Here is a 22,282-nt window from a genome sequence, read left to right as displayed (position 1 = left end):
TTGCACTGAAGAGTTAATTCCAATTTCTGGAATGAATTCCTTAATGATGAATAAAGGCTAACACATCTCTGAAGATTTACACATTGCCATTATCATTATAAACCTAGAACAATTAAATTATCTAGGATTCAAATCCTGGTTCTTCCAGCGATAGCTATGTGACCTTGGGAAAATTCTTCCATTTCATTTCTTCAGTTTCTTCACATGTAAAACAAGGATGAGAGTCCCTACGTTACATGACAGTTGCAAGAGTTAAATGATGAAACAAACTACATAAAGTTCTTATACTGCTTGGAACATGGTAGGTGTATAATTATATGGAATAAGCGTAAAGTATTTTAGTCAACTTTTATTATGAATCTTTTCTTTATTTTTAGCATGATCTGATTTTCTCACAAAGACCTTCCCACATCATTACATTACTAAGAAGCCTGTACTGTCTAACGCTGAGTAAGATTACAGTTCAAACTGAAGGCCTTTCTACATTCACTGCACCTGAAAGATTCTTATTCACTATGGACCCACTGATGTCAAATAAGATTAAATCATACTGAAAGCATACTCACATTTTTAATGTACACAGGAGATCTTGCCTTTATCAATCATTTGACAATAGCTAAGACTTACCCTCTAATTGAAGACTTATTCATTACAATATAGTTTCTCTTTACTATGAATTTACAGTGATAAACAAAGGTCTCCTTCCACCTCCATTACAAATTTTCTGATGTTCAATAAGCACTGATATCACCAAAATCTTTTTCCTACATTCATTACATACCATAAGGTTTCTTTGCACTGTCCATTCTTTTATGCTTTGTAAGGTCTGACCTTGATCTCCAAGCCTTCCCACAGGCATTGCAAGCATAAAGTTCTTCTCCCCTATGAACTCTCCTAGGTTTAAAAAAGTCTGAGCTTGTCCTAAAGTCTTTCCTATAGTCATTACATTCACAGGGTTTCTCTCCACTATGCACTTTCATATAATTGAAAACACCTTATTACCCACTGCCATTTCTCTCACATTGGGAAAGTCTTCCTACCCTACGAAATCTCTGGTGTTGAAAGAGAATTAAATCATGCCTGAAGGTCGTCTCCTCATGTTTTCATAGCCATATGAATAAATTCTCAGGTGTGAATCCTCATATGTCAAATAAGCTTGACATCATGACAAAAAATGTCTATACTCATTACCTTCACAGGGTTTCTCTCTACTATGGGCACTCTGAGGCATTGACCTTGAACACTGACAAAAAGGCTTTTAGACATTAATCATACCCGTAGGGCTTCTCCCCATTGGAAAGTTTCCAGTGTCTCACAAATTCTAAAACCTTTGCAGTTGTGGTCCTATAAACCATACCTCTATGATCTTTCTCCCAGGGGTTTTCCTCATATAGAAACACCTAGCTCAGTCTTTCCTCAGTCAATGCACTCAAAGTCTTTCTCTTCGGTAGGATTACTTTTATAAGTGGCAGTACTGTACCCGCAACATATTTCCCCAGAAAAAAAATGAATATGTTCTGTTCTTGCCTGCCAAACTTTCTTGCAGCCTATGTCATCACATGCCAAATCTCCACAGAAGAGACTGACGAACTGGCCTTGGATTCTGGATCTATAACATTCTTTAGGATTTCTTTCTTTCTTTCTTTCTCTTTTTTTGCTGTTTGATTTAAAATTTTTATGAATATAATTTATTGTCAAATTGGCTTACATACAACACCCAGTGCTCATCCCAACAAGTACCCTCCTCAATTCCCATTACCCATTTTCCCCTCTCCCCCACCCCCCACCCCCCATCCCCCCTCAGTTTGTTCTCTGTATTTAAGAGTCTCTTGTGGTTTGCCTCCCTCCCTCTCTGTAACTGTTTTCTTCCCCTTCCCTTCCCCCGTGGTCTTCTGTTAAGTTTCTCAAGATCCACATATGAGTGAAAACATATAATATCTGTCCTCTGACATTTCACTCAGCATAATATCTTCCAGTTCCATCCAAGAATTTCAACTTTTTCTGAAATTTCCCTCTTTGAACTACATACTATTCTTCATCAAAATCTCATCAACTAAATGATAGATAGGCTCATATACAGAAATAAGCAAAGAACATGAGTGAACCATTCACAAAAAAAATGCAAAAAGATAATAAATACATGAAATAGCCCACCTAGAAAAAAAGGGACACTTTTCTGCCCCTACAGTTACAACAATAATGATAATAATTACTGCAACTATCTACCAAGTACATACCAACTACATACACTTCACCAAAATATATTACCTATATTTCACATGGAAACCTTGAGACAGAGGTAAGTATTATTATTCAAATTGTATACATGAAGAAACTGATGTCAAAGAGGAGAACTGACTTACCCAATATTTTAGAGTTACTAAATAGGGGAACTGAGTGTCAATTCAAGTGTGTCTGACTCCAAAGCTCCTGTGTTTTCTGCCATGTCAAGGTGTCTTGTGGGCATTCAACCAACCAAAATTCCAAAACTACCCTAACACTATCTAACAAAACTATAAGTTCTGAAGCTTGTACCTGTCTCATTCTCCCTTCTTTGCTCACCTAAGAGAATTTCTTCCTGGATCCCTTTTTCCTTAGCTCTTTCCAAATTCAGCTGGGAATGCATTTTGATCAACTGTGGAAAATCCCACAGTTGAAAAGGAAATAAAACTTTGTGGTTAAAGCTGGGGTACTGACTGTCCCTAAATTCAGTTCTGAAAGGCACAGGGTAGGTGGTAGAAGAGGGTCTCTTATATATTAGGATGTCTCAGAAATAGGCATGGATCTCTGAAAAAGACATAGAAATGCAGTGTTCCCCAGGAGCAAGAGAGAGGGTGCTGATCTTGAGGGATTAAAAAACGAGTAAGAAAAACACACTGAGACATTTACTCTCCTCCTAGAAGAAAAATGTCCCATATTCCAGGAACAAAACAATGGAATCCAAAGGATGCAGTACATTGAATGGGTCAAGCACACAGGCTTCAGGGTTGAACAGAGCTGGGCTCATATTCCAATATTACTACTTACTTGCTATGTGACCTTAGGCAAGTATCTTTACTTTTCTGAGTACTGGATGTTTCCTCTACAAAATAAAGAAAAGAAAACCCACAAGCTAACGAGAAGTTCTGAGCCTAAACCTAATCTCAAAGAAAATGTAGGAAAAAGTTGTAGGAAATTTTCCTAATTCTGGTAATTGCCCATGAGGTAGTTTGGACAAACCCTCAAGCTGAAAACAAAACAAAACAAAATATTAATGAAAAACCAACATCTACTTAAAAACAATAAAAATACAGGGCAATAAAAATATGGAAACATCAGGACAACAGCAGAGGGAAAGGGGAATCTAGAGAAATAGATATGCAGGGAGGCAATTTCTGTCCTGAAGGCATTTTTCCATTTCAAAAAAAATTTAACTTTCATTTTAGTTGTTTCAAAGACAAAGGAGACAGATTAAAGTCCAGAACTACACAGAGAAGAAAACTAACAGGAGACTCTTCCTACAATAAGCGGGATCCTCAAAAGGCCTACGTTCCCAAGGGGTGGATGAATGGAAGCAGGTCATTTTGAAGCTTAGACTAAATTACATGACTTGCCCTGGGGATCCTTGAGCCTTGAATTTGATAAAGAAGCCAAACAGCAAGATGAACTGATGATAGAAAAAACTTAAACACTGGGGTTAGCAAACACAAACTATAAGATACCTATTTTCCTACAAAGAAGTAAATAACAAACTTGAAAATATTTCCAAACATCAGGAAACTATAACAAGTGGTATATCACAATTAAAACTAATCAAACTTTTTGAAGAAAAACACAGTGCGTCAAATGAAAAACCCAAGGAATAGCTTTACTCAACAGATTAAGAAAATAATTTGTGAAAATTATTACAGTACAAAATGAGAAAAAGGTACAGAAAAGAGTATTAAAGACTCAAACTGCTCTCATTCACTAAATAGGTGTCAGGGACTTGTGAAAGTGATCACACTGAATCTTAATTACTTTATAAGGCACAAAACATACAATTTCATTGAAAACAAATAAATTTTTTTCAGCCCTTTCTCTACTCTCACAAGCAAAATTGGGCTCCAGATCTGCTTTTGACTTAAAATTAGTTAATGGAATTCCAGAGCCTAACTTTACAAATACAAATCTTTGCAATCACCAAAAGGAAACTCAAAGAGACATGAAGGCTCTGTACTCTCTTTCCTGGAGGTGTGGAGGGGTGGAAACCATCTTGCTTCACACTTATTTCAAATAATCTAAATTTAAAAGAGATTAAATTGAGAATTTTAACAAGAATGTTAATCTAGCTCTCTTTTACAATATGGAGACTTTTGAATAATCATAACTGCTACCAACTAGTTATATTCTCTGTTAATACAAATATTCTGTGGAAGTACTATTTAAAGACATTTTGTAGGACTCCCACAACTTTAGAAATGAATGCTTTGTTCAATGAAAATAACCCACAAAAGAAATGTGTAATTTTAACTAGGTATCTTACTTGTTAACTCATTGACCAGGTGTAGTAGACAGAATAGCAGCCTTTCCAAGATGTTCTGACCCTATGAATATTCTACCTTATATGGCAAATGGGACTTTGCATTAAGTGATCAAGGATCTTAAGAGGAAAAGTTATCCTAGATTATTCTGGTGGGTTCAACGTAAGTATAAGAGTCTTTACAAGAAGCAGGAGGATCAAAGTCAGAGAAAGAGACAGAATAGTGGAAGTAGAAAGTCAAAGTCAGAGAAGTTGAAGATGCTATACTGTTGGATCTGAAGAGAGAGAAAAGGACCATGAAGAAAGGAACTCAGGTGGCCTCTAGAAGCTGAAAAAAGCAAGGAAATATATTCTCCCTGAAAGCCACTTGAGGGAGCTCAACCTTGCCAACAACCTTGATTTTAGGTCTACTGACCTCCAGAACTGTTAAGATAGTAAATTTGTTTACTATTTATGTTTGTCGCAATTTATGACAGCAGCAATAGGAAGCTAATATTACCTGGTGATAAAGTTGTAATTGCAATCTCTATATTTGGAAACAGATTAATACTGCTAAGATCATTCTGACAAATTAGAAAGGATCAATGGCACTTTCTTCTTCACCCACAGACATGGATAAACAAATATAAACCCCCAACTCTGCAGGACTCACTATATAACAAATAATTTGAAAGAATATATTTCTTTTAAATTAACAGTGTCATGACTTCTGTTTCACCAGTGAGAAAAATGAAACTCTGAGAAGTAACTTACCTAAGAATAATGTGTAAAGACCTAGGATTCAAGTCCCTCTCAATGTCAACAAAATCCAATATTTTTCCACTACATCTTGCTGTCCCTCAAACTCCTTGGAGTGTGATGGAGAGGGCAACGCATTCAAATGTATTCCTCAAATGATCCACAGTGACACAAAGACCCCATGTTTGCGAGATTCTCTGCCTTCTTTGCTTTAATTCAATGTTCGTAGTAAGCAACAAGCTGTTTTCTTAGTTTGACTTCCCAAGTATCCTAATATTGGAACTGACATGCCCTGGAGAGAGGACCTGAGTGTTCTGGTCACTAGAAAGTATGTATTAGTGTAGGATGGGTGTATTTTTCTTTCTATATCTATTTTAGTCTCAGTACATTAATTTGTATATATTTGTCTATCACCAAGTTTCATTTCAGCATTTCACCAAATCCTGAACTGCAGTTAATTAACTGAAATATCACCACCCTAAAGGCTCTTCTATTAAGTTCTGTTGGAATTTCCAAATAAAGGTAATTTCCTTTCTTTGATAACTTCAACAGTATTTATACATAAAACACCACTATTTAGAGTATGAATCCTCAGAGATGCTTCAGTAAAAACTGTTTCAGAAAAGAAATTCTATTTTATTTTATACATAATGATATCAATCTTTGGAGATACAAGGATTGAAAGGGGGAAAAATTACAATTATTCACAAATCACATTAACAAGCCAAAACCACTTTGTGATAATTCATTGAGCTGTACACTTATGATTTACATACTTTTAAGTATATTTTATATAAAATTTATATAAAAACTCAACAAAACCTATAAACAACAATTGGACCTGAGAAAGAGGTAAGCACAATGGATCTAAGAACGATACACCAGAATCAAGCACTCCCATACACCAGTCACAATCAATTACAAAATGTAATTTAAAAATATCAGTGAGAGGAACAAAAGCTTATCAGGGACACAGAAATATGTCTAACAAAATATGCATGAGACCCTTATCGAGAAAACTATAAAACTTTCTTTCAAAGACATTAAAAATACCTAGATAAAAGGAGATGAACCACCTTCATTGTTGTAAAGATGCAACCAAATCTACATATCGATATATAGAAAGAAGTTCTTATAAAAATTTCCATGTTTCTTAAAGACCATGTTAAGCTTACCTTAAAAGTCATATGGAGAAGTAAAGAGCAAAAAGTATAGTTTTGAGGAAGAGGAATAAGGAAAAGGGTCTTTCCCTATCACATATTAACATGCATTGCAAAGCTATAGTAATTAACAGTGTAGAACTAGTATAAATATAGACAAATAGACCGATGAAACAGAATGGAAAGCCTAAAAGCACACCCATACATCTATTACAATTTGGTATATGTCAGACACAGCATTGTAAATATGTGGAGAAAGAATAAATTTAAGTAAATAATCCTGAAACCACTGATAAATTATTCAGAAAAAAAATTTAAGTGCGTTCTCCTTATCATACAATATACAAAAATAAAATTCCAAGTGGATCATAAAATTGTGAAAACCAAATTATAAAAGTTTTACAGGGGAATATACTAGAATACCTTTAGGAAATCAAGGTAAGAAAGAATTCCTTAAACAAGGTGAAAACATGGCATATGTAGAAAATGATAATTTCATGGCATACTGAGGAAAGTGGAAGAGACTGCTCTTTCCTGAGGGTTAAGGTTATCAATATTACATCTAAATGTAACCATTTGTGAAAATATTCATTCCTACTTGAAGTCTTTTCCTTAGCTCTATTATATCAGAGTGGCCTCTCAACGGCCCATTTCTTCAGGTACTTCCCAAGCTCAAGGCTAGATGGCATACCCAGGCAGCTACTATACATAGTCTAATGACCACTTGCTCTCTGGTCCCCACACTCAGACGATTCTCATCCACTGCCAGATTAATGGCTACTTGCATGCAAAATTAATTTCTTAACCTGGTGCCTTCCAGGAGACCTTCTCCCAGCCTCTAAAATGCATTGGAGGACCCTCCTCCTTCATGTTTCTACTGAAAGTACCACATCCTGGTCTCCCCTCCATCATAGCACTCCCTGTTGCAATGTCTGTGCCTATCTCACCCACTAGATTCAGTAGAAAATACATCTAATTTAACTATGTCCTCAGTATCCAGGAGAGTCTAGATCACTACATTTTTGCTTACTTAATTGATTAATTAATTAATGGTGTATCTATTTTTTTAAGGCTACTCTATATTTCCCACTAGTGTCCTAGCACTTCTGACATTCTCAGACTGTGTACCTTTCCCCTCTCACTTTATATGACATCCCCCTTTATTCATGCACACTTCTTGTCTACCAAGGCCCTGGAAAAATATTTTCCTGATAGCCAAGAAGGCAAACAGAAGGCATGAAAAGTAGTGAGCTATGCCTATTTCCCCTGGAAGCGATCGCTTCCTGTTCTCCTTCCCACCTGGAATCCTTCCTTTGTGACCTGTAGAATCTCTCTCCTTGAAAAAGAAGCTTACCTATATCCTTCAGTGATTTTTAGAACACCCCCTTCACCTAGCCATAGATGAGATAGTGCTCTCATAAGCCTGCTGATTCTCCCACACCCCTGGTGTCAACATTCCCAACTGGTAAACCACAGCACACTAGTATTCCAAACTTGTTAGTAACACACTATTTAAGCAGTATCTGTGAGATGGACATCCTCAGGTAGGCTGCCATGTGATACAGAGCAGAGCACAACATGTAAAAGGTAATAAGGCTTGTATAGTGCCCAACTGATGATAATAATAAAAAAAGATGACATGTTTTCTAGAATATATTTCCCTTGCGAATATGTGAGGGACTGTAGTCAAGGCATTAAACCACTTGACACAAATAGCAGCCAAAGGATGAAAGGATATCAAGTGAAGAGCTACAACAAACATGCCACTGTTTTCAATGACATTATCTTGAAAATTCAAATTCTCAACATGAAGAAAGCAAAAATAATAACAGTAGTAAAAAGTAAAGAAACAGTGAAATAAAATATAAAATAAGCATCTCCTAATGGTAAATATGCTAATATGTTATTTTTTGTGAAATAACTAAAAAATACAGTCAGGCCCAAGAAGTACATTAAATACTAATTGTAATTAAAGTTTAGAATTATTTGTTATTCCATTATTTATTTCAAAATAAAAAAATCAATAATACATACATATAATATTTCACATCTTCACATAGAACATTTTGTCAGTTTTCTGAAAGTTGATAAACTCATAATTTTTAATCACTACAAGCACTTCTACCAAACCGTGAAACTCTGGGAAGGAAATAAACAAGCCAGGGCCCTCCCTAAGGAAAAGGCTCCCTAACAGATAGACTCTGAGACAAAAAGAACAAGGAGGGAGTTGGCTAAATGGCTAAAGATAGTTGTTCAAGGACCCTCCAAAGACACAGGGTCATCTAAGCCACTAAACCAGTCTTTATATTCTGCCATCCACAGATGCTGGTTATCTCTAATAACTTCCTGGTTTTGATTCTTGACTCTGGAGTCTGAAGAAGAGGCAACTGACTCAGAGTCCCCCTACACAACCCTTGGCTAATTGCTAAGATCAACTGTTTGGACCTCCCAAGAAGGAGGAGCATTGCAGGATAATAATCAAGCCTCCTTCATTCTCAAATGGCCTCAGAGGCTGGGCAAACACACTCAATTCTGGGGCCCAATTCTTGGCCCTTAAGATCCTGGGAAAGATAAGACCAAACCAAGGTTCTCCTATGGAAGCCCTCTGATGCAGCTAAGTGTAACTGTTCCAGGAGAAATGTGAAACAGTAACCAAGTCCCCCATATCCACAGTAAATCACAGGTCCTGGCTACCCTGATCAACTCCAAGCCACAGTTTTCTGGCCTCAAAACTGTGGGGGAGAAAATACCAAAGTATAAATCCACATATATCTCAAAGTCAGAACTGGTGCAATCCTTTTGGAAATCAGTTTTCCATTATCTAATGAAGTTGAAGGGATGCACAAACTATTACCAAGTAATCTGTCTGCCAGATATATATCTTAGAGAAACACATGTACATGTGCAACAGATGTGTACAAAAATGTTCTTAGCAACACTATTCACAACAACCAAAAAAAGAAGGCAATCCAAATTTTCATAAACAGTAAAATGTATAAATAGGTATTTATGTGCACACATGTCTATACACACAGGCAAAGCAGGCAAAGAAGTGATTACCATAAAAGTCAAGTCAGGATAAATGGTTACCTCTGGGAGAGAGACAGAATTAAGAATGGAGGCTTCTGGATAACCTGCAATGTTCTATTTTGGTTTTGGAAGGTTCTTTTATCGGTGTTTATATTTATTCACTTTGTTATTTTTTAAATGTTTATTTATTTTTGAGAGAGCACAAGTAAGAGAGGGGCAGAGAGAGAGGGACAGAAGAACCAAAGTGGGGTCTGCATTGACAGGCTGACAGCAGCGAGCTCAGTGTGGGGCTCGAACCCACAAACCGTGAGACCATGAACTATGCTGAAGTTGGATGTTCAACTGACTGAGTCACCCAGGTGCCCCTATAATTATTCACTTTAGCGTACATTTACAGTTTATGCAACTTTCAGTATTTTTGTTATACTGCACAATTTAAGAAATATTTTTTAACGTTTATTTATTTTTGAGAGATAGAGATAGAACACGAGTGGGGGAGGGGCAGAGAGAGAGAGAGAGAGAGAGAGAGAGAGAGAGAGAGAGAATCTGAAGCAGGCTCCAGGCTCTGAGCTGTCAGCACAGAGCCCGACGTGGGGCTTGAACTCACCGACTGTGAGATCACGACCTGAGCTGAAGTCAGACGCTCAACCAACTGAGCCACCCAGGCACCCCAAGAAATATTTTTTTAAAAGGAAGAATCCAGGGCCTTCCTATGGAACTCCTTTAAAGCATATGTTCTCAACCTTTCTGACATGAGGAATATTATATAAAAAGCATCCACCTCTTTCTGTAAAAGCTATGGAATTGGCTATCCATATTCACTTGCAATGGGATTTTTGGAAACACACACCTGGGCAAGCCAGGGTCCTACCAGCAGTATTATTTCCCTTAAAGTTGCTAAGGGCAGTTGTTCAAGTCCCTCCAAGAATAGAAATCAATATGGAGGGATATCTTCGCTCCCCTTACATTCAAGATTTTACTACCAGTCCTTTCCTGGCATCTAACCCTGGTAATTGCCCCCTCCCCCCCCCATAAAAAGGCAGAGACAAAGACAAAAATGTAACAAATAAAGCCAGGGCCATCCAAGGGATCTATTGCTAAACTGGTTAAGGGCAACAACTCATGCTAGCCATTGCTGCTCGCATTCCCTAAATCTTCCTCCCTGCTGTGAAAATCTCTGTTCCTTTGATTACCATGACATCTGTCTCTCATCTATACTCACCCCTTCCACAAAATATAGCATCTCCCTTGTCTTCCTCTCAACCCTTAAACTTTTTCTTCCCCAGTATCTTTGATGATCTCATGGCTAACCTGTCCATCACTCCAGCTTCACAGTTCTTTGACCTCTTCTATTCCAACTCACCCACCCACTAAACCTTGTCATCATCCAGAACTACCTTTCCTCTGAAATCTTAAGCTCCAATAACCTACTTTGACCACAATTTCTTGTCTGCCATATCACCTTGTTAACTTCTACTCTTTGAGCTTTGAAATTTCTATACAACTTCTCCCACACCCAACCATATATTCACACAGCTTCTCTTTCTCTGGATCCACAGAATGAATCTTCCTGAGAATATACTCTTCCCTGATGAGATTAGATCCCATGGCCTATAACCTGAACAAATCTCATCAGTAACCTCAACAACTTACTTATTTAGCCCCTCAGTTATCACCAGCACATTTACAAGTCTAAAATCAAGCCCAATGTTTGCCTTCCTTGCTCCTACTTCTTGGCAGCTGAATATATCTGGAAAAAAAAAACTAAACTAAACACACTTAATTTCCAACCTAGATAGGTATTCATTATTGCCCATCAATCTTTTTTCATTCAGTAAAGAAGGTTGTAACCTTCTCCTCTTTCCTCTGGCCCTGGCCATCCCCTCTCACACTCCAGAATGCCCTCGCTACCTTATTCACAGAGAATATAGGGACACCAAGAAAGAAACTCCTCCTGTTTCTTGCCTTTCCAAAACTTCAAAAACATCCCCTTCTGATTCTCTGTAACTCCAAAGTCAGAAGTGATGTCCCTTCTCATGTTCATGACTGGTACTTCACATGTTCTCAACACATCTTTTCCACATTTTGCTTCTCCAGTTATCCCCTCTCTCTCATATTATTTCTAACCTCTGGTTTTATCAGCTCCTCCCCTGTAGAACATATAAACCTGTTCAAATCTCTCATCTTAAAAATATACATGTACCACCTCTTATTTATTATATTTTTCATAGACAGGATCTTTGACACCAAAGTCTACACTCATTTGATCAACACTTTCACCATTTACATTATTAGTCCTCTGCACATTAGCCTTCACTAACTCTAATCCATACATACTCACTGCCCTCATTTCCCCTAAATCCCTAATCTAACAGAAACCTCTGAATCTACACCTTATATAACCATGTAAAGAAATTTCATGTTTTATATTAAAAAAGGTTTAAGATAGTAGTCTTTTTTTTTTTAATTTTTTTTTTCAACGTTTATTTATTTTTGGGACAGAGAGAGACAGAGCATGAACGGGGGAGGGGCAGAGAGAGAGGGAGACACAGAATCGGAAACAGGCTCCAGGCTCTGAGCCATCAGCCCAGAGCCCGACGCGGGGCTCGAACTCACGGACCGCGAGATCGTGACCTGGCTGAAGTCGGACGCTTAACCGACTGCGCCACCCAGGCGCCCCAAAGATAGTAGTCTTAAAAGACAAACGCAATACATGTTCATTAGTATACAACAGTGCTTGGCACACAGAAACACATAAAAGGAGATGAGTATCTTCATTACCATTCCACTCCGCCAGAGATAACTGTTAGGGCTACATTCCAACCTCTGGGAGAAACTGAGCAATCATCTCCTCCTCATACCCTTAAATCCCAGGAAGAAGAGGAGGAAGTAGAATTCTCAGATTACTCAAGGATACACAACTGGGACGCAGTGCCAACTAGTGGAGCTTTGAAGAGGAAGACCACAATAAACAAAATTCTCATGTGGCCTGTTAAAAGAAAAAAAAATTATCCTGACACTTGTTAAAATGGTAAGATTATAAGAACTATTTTGAGAAGTATCAAGACTATTGTAAAAGGGAAGAGAAAATAGACTCTACTTTGAATTAAGTAAGGACACCTGGAAATCTATAGCCAAGGAATAGATTTGGAGGGGGCAGGAGGTCAGTAGACAGAAAATTAAGAGGAGACATAAGGATAGGGGAATTCTTGCTAAACAGACTGAGAATTCTTGCTGAAGGCAAACCAGGATGATCACATATCAAATGTTGGGGGGGGGAGTCTCATTAAATTTATTCAGCAGGATACTTTCTAAAACTAGACCAGACAGGCCAAAGACAATGCCCAAGGATGAGATCTAGTTGAAAAGAGGGCTCCGAGGGGCATGACTCACATTTGGTCAAGGAGGGAGTGCTTATTAGCCCTTTTCCACTTTTCAGTTGTCCTTGGGCAATACTTCTTCACTGAAATATACTCTCTTTTAGACCTGTTGTAATGGGACAGCCCCTGGATATATATGCACATATAGCTATGTACATGTGTATGCACAGATCTATTTTATATACATATATGTCGCCTATATTATATTATCATATACAAAAAATGTCATGTTACACTGCACCCCACAAATGTGTGTATATGTATATTATGGATTATAATAGATTATAGTATATGTAATACATACACACATGACTTTCCCATACACTACACACACACACAGAGTGCAGAATGCAGTGTAACATGACATTATCTCTCTCCTGGACCACTACACCTCTCCCCCCCCCTTATCAGTCTCCTACTGTCTCACTTCCACCCATTCACCCAGTGCATCATCAGTACATTACAAAAAGAACTGTGTATCTCATCTGCTTAAGACAATTTTATTGCTTCTTCCTCACAGGCTTCAGAGTGAAATCCTCGTTCTCTGACTTGACTTTTGGGGCGCTCAACATCCTGGCCCTTATCTATGTCTCTAGTTTCATTTTTCTTCCTCTACATGAAACTTACATTCCAGTTATAACCAACCACACATATGCTTTTCTCTGAATATATCAAGATCTCCCCCACCTCTTTCCAGTTTCCTCTGACTGGAATACCCTTCATAGCGCTTCTACCTTCATACTTCCTCTATTCACCCAGTATCAAGCATTATTTTCCTTTCCAAAGCATTTTCAGATGCCCCTTCTGTGCTACCCCACAGCTTATCACTTGCCCCCACTGTGTACTATGCCCACTACAGTACTTATCATACTCTTTAGACACTGTCTGTTCATTTACTCGTACCCCCACTATAATGAATCTTCATCAAGGACAGGAAACATGTCAGATTTACCTTTACATCCCCTGTACCCAGCATAAGATCAAATACATGGTAGTGTGGTCTATAAATTTTTACTGAATGAATGCCTACATAAACAAATGAAAGCCATGCTTAGCTAATTATCAATTTAATGCTGGTGGAATCATTCACTTATATTCAAAATAGTAAGGAAAACGGTCACAACAAAAGGCCACATAGCATTACTAAAAAAATAGTAATAATCCCCTGAGCACTCACATCTTGGTTTCTAAGTACCAATCCCTATTGAAGGAATACATGGCTCCTTGCAAAATGGCTGATGTCAAGACTGGGGCAGGGAATGAGCCTAAAATATCTTATGTCAGAAAACAAGGAAGCCAAGATCTAATGAGATCATGTAAAGAATATAGGAAAAGTCTCCTAATTTCTAAAATGACACAGTTTGGGCATCAAAAATAAACCACAATGGGTACCTAAAATACATAAAAATCCATGAATTCCTAATAATATTAAAGAAAACAATGAAATTCTCTAGGGAACGAACCCATTACTCTGATAAATGAAAAAAAAAAAAGCATTTATCCTGACTTTCTTTTTATAGAATACATTTGGGGACCCCCCCCAAAAAAAGCTGATAAAGAGGTCTTTTTTCTGAAATAATTCCAGCTAATAAATGCAGAAGGATTGATAAAATTAGACCACTCTTTTTAAACTATTAGTAAAATAATGAATTTAGACAATTATCTTCAATGGCTGCTAAACAGGAGAAAGGTTGGTAGGAGATGCTACAATGGAGTTGGGATGCCTGGGTGGCTGCATCAGATTAAGCATCTGACTTTGGATCAGGTCATGACCTCAGTTTGTGAGTTTGAGCCCTGCTTTGGGCTCCATGCTGACAGCTTGGAGCCTGGAGCCTGCTTCGAATTATGTATCTCTCTCTCTCTGCCCTTGCCCGGCTCATGAGTGCGTGCGTGTGCACACGTGTGCTCTCTCTCAAAAATAAATAAACATTTTTAAAAATTAAAAAAAAATGGAGATCAGGCTGACAACACCTGAAAACACAAATGAACCCCAGAATCAGTTAAAAATTTAAACCAGATATGATAAAATGCAATAGAAAGTGCATATCACTACTTGAAATGATTTTTTCCCTTAAAAAATAAGTCAGTCAGAGAAAGATGGATATCATATGATTTCACTCTTATGTGGAATTTGAGAAACAACAGATGAACATAGGGTAAGGGAAGGAAAAATAAGATAAAAACAGACTCTTAAATACACAGAACAAACTGAGGGTTGATAGGGGTGGGGGGATGGGTTAAATGGGTGCTAGGCATTAAGGAGGGTACTTTTCAGGATGAGCACTGGGTGCCATATGTAAGAGATGAATCACTGGGTTCTATTCCTGAAGCCAAGACTACACTGTATGTTAACTAACATGAGAATAAAAAACTAAAAAAAATTTTTTTTAAAGCAAAACAAAATACAAAATATAATAATTGAAAGTGAACCTAATAAATCTTCTAGTTCTAAATGCCAGTGAACAGAAACATGCAGATGGGAAAACAAAATGAATACCACCTGAAGGAAGCAATCATCTAAATCCATTTGTCGACACAATAAATGACTTAGTTTCTCTAACAAACCAATGGTCTTTAAAATGTGGAGGAGGGGTTGGCTATACAAGGTTTTAACAGGAAAACAGACTGAAGACAAAAATATCTTGTGGCCCTTGTTTAGATATAGATTTAACAAAGAAACTATACAAAGACATCTTTAAGAAAATCATAGAAATTTGAATATGAACTGGGTATTACATAGTATGAGAATTACTGTTAATCTTATTAAGTGTAATGGCTTATTGGTTACTAATATAATGCACTTAAGAGTTAGAGATGTATAGTGAATTATTTACCTGTGTAATGACATAATGTCTGGGATTGCTTTAAAATACTCCAGTGAAGGGGCGCCTGGGTGGCTCAGTCAGTTAAGTGTCCCACGCTCGGTTTCAGCTCAGGTCATGATCTCACAGTTTTGTGAGTTCGAGTCCTGCGTTGGGCTCCCTGACAGTGTGGAGCCTGCTTGGGATTCTCTCTCTCTCTTCCTCTCTCCCTCCTTCTCTCCCCCTCCCCCACTCATGCTGTCTCTCTCTCAAAATAAACTTAAAAAAATTTTTTAAATACCCCAGTGAAAAAGTGGGTGAGGAGAAAAGATCAAACAAAATCAGCAAAATGGTATTAATTGTTGAAGCTGAGAATGGATACATGCTATATCCTACTTTAAATATATTTGAAAATTTCAGTAATAAAGGAAAAAAGAAACCAATATCAGAGGCTCCAACTGGTTCATTCTAAACTGGAAAGTTTGAGCAACAGAAGAAATAATGACTGCAATGGATTGAAAAGTACCAAATATAAAAATATCCACAAGTTCAACAAAACAGGGAAAATGACAACAAAAAAATCTCAAAAACTATAAATATACATTAATCTAGGTTGGGTGATGCTTTTGAATACCAGCCATAAGAACTATATTCTGCATTTTATAATTAATAGATCCCTCAGCAGAATTTCTTCCTCTCCCTATCTCTTTATGATTTGAGTTTTACTTTTATTCTTTTGTATTTGATATGATACAGTGATAAGAGCAAGGGATTTCATATTATAGAACTATGCATTTGAATGTGAATGGTCTTTGAAGCTTTATGATTGAACAAGTTTCTTAACCAAGTATGATTCCTTTCCTTTCCTGTAAAATGAAAGAATATGTATATCATTACTCTTTTTCTGGTTTTGATTAAATTAAATAATATGTATATATTGCCTGATAAAAAACAGAACCTCAGTAAACACTGCTTGTGTATTTTTTAAAGAAATACCAGCTATAAAAGGGTCATTGAGGAAAAAAAGAAATTTGAAAATGGATTAAGTGTTAGGTGATATTAGGAAATTATTGTGTCCCTAATATTAGGAGATGAACGCTGAGATATTTAGGTGTAAAATGCCATGATATTAAGTGGTATCTCAATCAAAATGCCAAGAAGAATTTTTGTGGAAACTGACAAGCTGATTCTAAAATGCAAATGGAAATTCAAAAAACCAATTTGGCATTATTGAAGAAAAAGAACAAAACTGTAGAACTAAATGACTGTATATAAGGTATATTATAAAATGACATTAATTATGACAGTGGTACTTATACAATTATAGAGAAGTAACCCAAACAGAACAGAATTCAGAAACAAACCCACATATATAACCTAACCATTTGATTTATCAAAAATATGATGCTATAGAAGGGAAAGAATGATCTTTTCAGTAAGTGATACTGGGTTGATTGGATGTCCATTTTGACATACAAAAAAGGGAGGGGACCTTTACTCATACCCATAACTTATACCGAAAACATACACAAAAATCAATTAAAAATAAATTGTGAATACAAATGAGAGATTAAACAATAACACAACACAGAAAAATGTCTTCATGGCCTTGAAAAAGGCAAAGACTTTTTAACAAAACAAGCACTAGCCATAAATGGGAACATTATGAAATTGAACAACAATACTAAAATTGGGAGAGTTCATCAAAAGACACCATTAAGAAACTGAAAATGCAAGCAACTGAGATCTGCAATGAATATAACAAAATATTAACATCCTTAATTAAAAAGATTTCGACAAATCAGTAAGATAGTCCAGGAGAAAAAGTGGTCAAAGATTGAAAAGGTATCTCATAAAAAGATATCCAGGCCAACAAACATGGACAGATGTAAATTTATCATCAGATCTGCAAATTAAACTAATAAGATACCATTCATAACCACTATAATGGCTACTTTTTTCCTTAAAAAGTAAAGACAATGACAAGTGTTGACAATATTCTAGAGAAAGTGGAACTCTTAAAGATTTGTACTGAGAGTTTTATAGTACAGGCATACCTCAGAGAACTTGTAGATTCGGTTCTAGACCACCACAATAAAGTGAATATCACAATAAAGCAAGTAAAATGAACGTTTTGGTTTGCCAGTGCATATAAAAGTTATGTTTACACTACACTTTAGTCTATTAAGTATGTAATAACATTATGTCTAAAAACGTATATACTGTAATGAAAAAATACTTTATTGCTAAAAAATGCTAACCATCATCTGACTTTCAGAAAGTCATAATCACTAATCACAAATCACCTTTAACAAATATAATAATAATGAAAAAGTTTGAAATATTTCAAGAATTACCAAAATGTAACACAGAGACATGAAGTGAGCAAATGTTGTTAAAAAATGATGCCGAAAGACTTGTTTGACTCAGGATTGCCACAAACTTTCAATTTGTAAAAAACAGTATCTGCAAAGTGCAATAAAGCAAAATGCAATAAAACAAGGTATGCCTGTACAACCATTGTGGAAAATTAGTTGACAGTCTCTACTAAAGCTAATCATATACATAACTTAATTCAGCAATTCTTCTCTTAGGTATATGCTCAACAGAAATATGTACATATATCACCAAAAGTCATATACTATAATGTCCACAAATGTTTACAAGCCAAAAATATAAATATACAAAATGTCCATCTATTATGATACGTTCAAACAATGGAATACATAGCAATGAGAATGAAGGAATTACCACTATACCCAATAATATGAATGCATCTCAAAAACATACTACTGCACCCAATAATATGGATGAATCTCAAAAACAAAATCTTAAGCCAAAGAGGTCAGGCATCAAAAAAATAATGATTTACTACCATATTTTTATAAAGTTCAAAAACAGGCAAAATTATTATACAGTGATAGAAGCAAGGATTGTGGCTAATTGGGAGTTTAGATGTGACTGGAAGGGAATACATTCAAGGGGCTTCAGATGCTAATCATGTTCTATTTCTTAATTTGGATGCTGGTTACACATGTGTGTTTACATTGAAAATGCCTTGAGCCATACACTTTTGATACATGCACCTTTTTGTGTATATTTAAGTTTATTTAAAAATAAAGTCTGCACTCCTATGAGGAATTTAAGATACAAAACAGATGAATATAAGGGAAGGGAAGCAAAAATAACATAAAAACAGGGAGGGAGACAAAACATAATAGTCTTAAATACAGAGAACAGAGGGTTGCTGGAGGGGTTGTGGGAGGGGGGATGGGCTAAATGGGTAAGGGGCATTAAGAAATCTACTCCTGAAATCATGGTTGCACTATATGCTAACTAACTTGGATGTAAATTAAAAAATAATAAATAAAAAATAATAAAGCCTGCAAATCTCAAATGGTTCAACCAAAATACATAGATCAGAAAATAGATAAACAATTATGCTTTAATTTTAAAAATGAATGGATGGAGGGGCGCCTGGGTGGCTCAGTCGGTTAAGTAGCCAACTTCAGCTCAGGTCATGATCTCACGGTTCGTGGGTTGGAGCCCCACATTGGGCTCTGTGCTGACAGCTTAGAGCCTGGAGCCTGCTTCTGATTCTGTGTCTCCCTCTCTCTCTGCTCCTCCCCTGCTCATGCTGTCTCTGTCTCTCAAAAATAAATAAATGCAAAAAAAAATTTTTTTTAAATAAATGGATGAATGGATGGTTAAGAGTGAGCAAGTGAGTGAACAAGTGAGCTAATATGGCAAAAGTTAACAACTATTGAATCTAGGTTTAGAGTATAAAAGTATTCATTGTACTCTTCTTTCAATTTATGCTTGTTTAAATTAATTAAAAAATGTTCAAGTAAAAAGAGTCACTACACCTCTCAGCTCTTAATATTTATAGTTATGAAGTAATTCAAGCTCCTGATATAATCTGATTTATTAAAGGAAATTTTTTAAAATGAAATTTCTATACCCAGATTATGTCTTATAAAATAATAAAATAGTCCATATATTTTGTACTTCTCATTAATAAACAGCTAAAGAGACACAAACAAAAGACAAAGAAAACCAGGCCAGGACTGAGTGTCTCACAGACCTTACCTCCATGAATTCCACCACCAATAGCAGGTTACTATCCACCTCTGAGTCTTGGTTTTATCAACAGTAAAATGACAATGATAGTACTGACCTTATAGGGTGGTTCTGAAATTTGGGGGCCAACTATATTGAAAAGTTTGCCTGTACAGACAGACAAGTATTAAATTCATTCCAATTTAACATATCAAACATTTGTGGGTAAAATATCATGAACACACAGCAATAAGAGCACTGAGAAAGGTAAGCAAATATGCTGTAGGATACCACACAGTGCACCACAAACAAACAGATTGAGGAAGATGTGAGGATAGATATAGAGATATCTTCCTAGAGGGGCTGGTAACTGACAATATACCTAACTGGATAGCAAGAAGCTAGCCAGGAGAAAAAGAACAAGAAATTTATGTGACTGGATTAGGTCATTTGAGTGTGCAGAGTGCTGCATTAAAGCTGTGCAGAAAAGTGACCACAAAGTGTGTGGGGGGGGAGCCAAATGAACAACAAATGCAGACACTGACATAGATACATCCTGTTTTTCCCACTAATATCTATATAGTTTGTGCTCGCACCTCCTTTAGGTTTGTAGTCAAAATGCTGCCTTACCAGGGAGGTCTTCCTAACCATCCAATTTAAAATAGTACATCCCCTCCCTATCACAACCTATTCATATTTATTTTAATCATTTATCGTCTCTCAATTATAGTTTTTAAAACTTTTTATTTTCCACTTGTATTCTCAGTGTTTAACACTGTCTGACACATAAAAGTTATTCAATAAAAAAGTCTTGCATGAATAATGGTTGCACAGTGGGTTGAAGCCATGTGACATTTAAATGCTGTGTAATTATGATTTGAATAGAGAATATAGAGACATCAGCAATACCCTTCCCAAAAGTTCCTAAGTGTTTTGGTATCACAACATCTCTGCCTCATCTTTTTATAAAAGAACTGAAAACTATTCCTGGCCTAGAAAAAAGAATTACTTATTCTTACACTTATTTTGGCAAGTGTAACACAGTAGCTACAGGAGAAGGGAGGAATAAATTACTTGTTCAAGGAGATCCTTGGTTAAATTCCTCTTTAGAGCCTGAAAAACCTTGACCCTCATTATAAGTTTAATGATCATTCCCCCTCTCTCGGGTAAAAAAATTGAAATAATAGATTGTGATTAACTAATGTTCTCCCAAGACAAACACGATAAATGTAACAGAAAAATACATTTGACCTTGCACCAAATAGATAATACTTGCAAAGTTCCCAGGAAAACTGAAAAATCTGCCAGTTCGCTGTTCAATGTTGCTATCAGAGACGGAAAGGATTTGCATAATAAGCATAACTCAAATGAAAAAATAAATTTGTGATTGGATGTCATATGTTTCAATGATTTCTGATCTATGACAAGTTCTAAAGGAGATGGAAAAGCTTCCACCCTCAAGAGATGACAAAAATGTGGGGATTCAGTTCTATGCCAAAATTTTTTTTAATGTCACGAATAGACGGTTAAAAATCAGTGCAGTATCTGATGTGTAATTTTGTTTAGAGTAAAAATAAACACAATAATAATAATTTGAACAAGACCCTATGTCTCTTAAGACTCTAAAATTTCTGCCACTGTTTATTTTTAAGAACAAAAACAGCGTTGACCTTGAAACTGAAGCCACACCTGGTTTTGGAAAGTATATAGTTTAATGGCCTCTGCAGAAGGGAGACAGAATGGATCAGAAGCCTTGTGCAGCAAGGAGGGGAGTAAAGTACTGGGGATGAAGGAAAAGGAAGAATGTAGATTAAGAGTGGGAGAACTGGGTTGCAAAAGTTTTGAGGCTAAAGGGGGGCGGGGAAGAAGGTGGCAGTAAGAGGTAGGATAAGAATCTGTGGTAGAGGGAATGACTCAGGCTCAGAAAAATCAGGAAGACGATCTGGAATAATGAAGAGAGGTGAAGAATGACCAGGGAAAAAAGGACTACAAGAGTCAGAAAGGGGAGGGGATGACAGCCGGCCATCTTCGGAGTAAGGGAGAAAAGATTGGCGAGCAGCGCCATACTCGTCAGAAACATCTTTCACAGAATGTACTCGGGATGAATTCTTCGTTCCATCCCATGTTGTAGGAAGGAGGAAAGCTTCCCCGGGGTGTTTAAGGATTCACTTGCGAAAATTATCAGTCTTTCTTTACACTCACCTTGGTGAAGAAAACCGCGACGCAACGACGGCGTGACCGGAAGTGTTATTTTCTTTCGTTGAGCTGAAGATTTAACTTCCGACACCACGCCCCCTTTACTCAAGCAACTTCCCGTGCCTCTCTAGCAAGTTCTTGGAATACTTTATCGCTATGGCTCTCTTGTCAAATCAGAAACTGGGTAGTATTGTAAACCGGCTGGGAGGGGACTAGGTAACTTTTTACAAATCCTAGTTCTAGTCATCCCAGGAACTGCAGTATTTCAGTCAAACCCCACTTATCCAATTTGTCATCTCGCATTCCTAACCCTTAGTCCCTTAACTCTTGCATGTCAATAGTTACATATTTGCTATACTGGTTTACTGTTTTTCTGGCATACCATGTTGAAAAAAAAAGTTTATTTTTATTAGTGGC

At 36.7% G+C, this 22,282-nt stretch overlaps 1 protein-coding gene across 2 annotated transcripts in view; it reads right to left on the bottom strand.

Annotated features, from left to right (window-relative positions):
* The window catches only part of MAGED1 (MAGE family member D1), a 55,103-nt gene extending 33,161 nt beyond the window's left edge, over positions 1 to 21,942 (bottom strand). Inside the window, exon 1 of one of the 2 annotated variants that reach the window (XM_043570713.1) lies at positions 21,872 to 21,942. The gene's annotated coding sequence lies outside the window, so the exon portion shown is untranslated. The remainder of the gene's footprint in view (positions 1 to 21,871) is intronic. The other variant, XM_043570714.1, reaches the window with a different exon arrangement.
* Between the last annotated feature and the right edge of the window lie 340 nt (positions 21,943 to 22,282).

Source organism: Prionailurus bengalensis, chromosome X (assembly GCF_016509475.1).
Source record: "Prionailurus bengalensis isolate Pbe53 chromosome X, Fcat_Pben_1.1_paternal_pri, whole genome shotgun sequence".
Classification (NCBI taxonomy): domain Eukaryota; kingdom Metazoa; phylum Chordata; class Mammalia; order Carnivora; family Felidae; genus Prionailurus; species Prionailurus bengalensis.
This window is presented reverse-complemented; position numbering and strand designations above follow the sequence as displayed.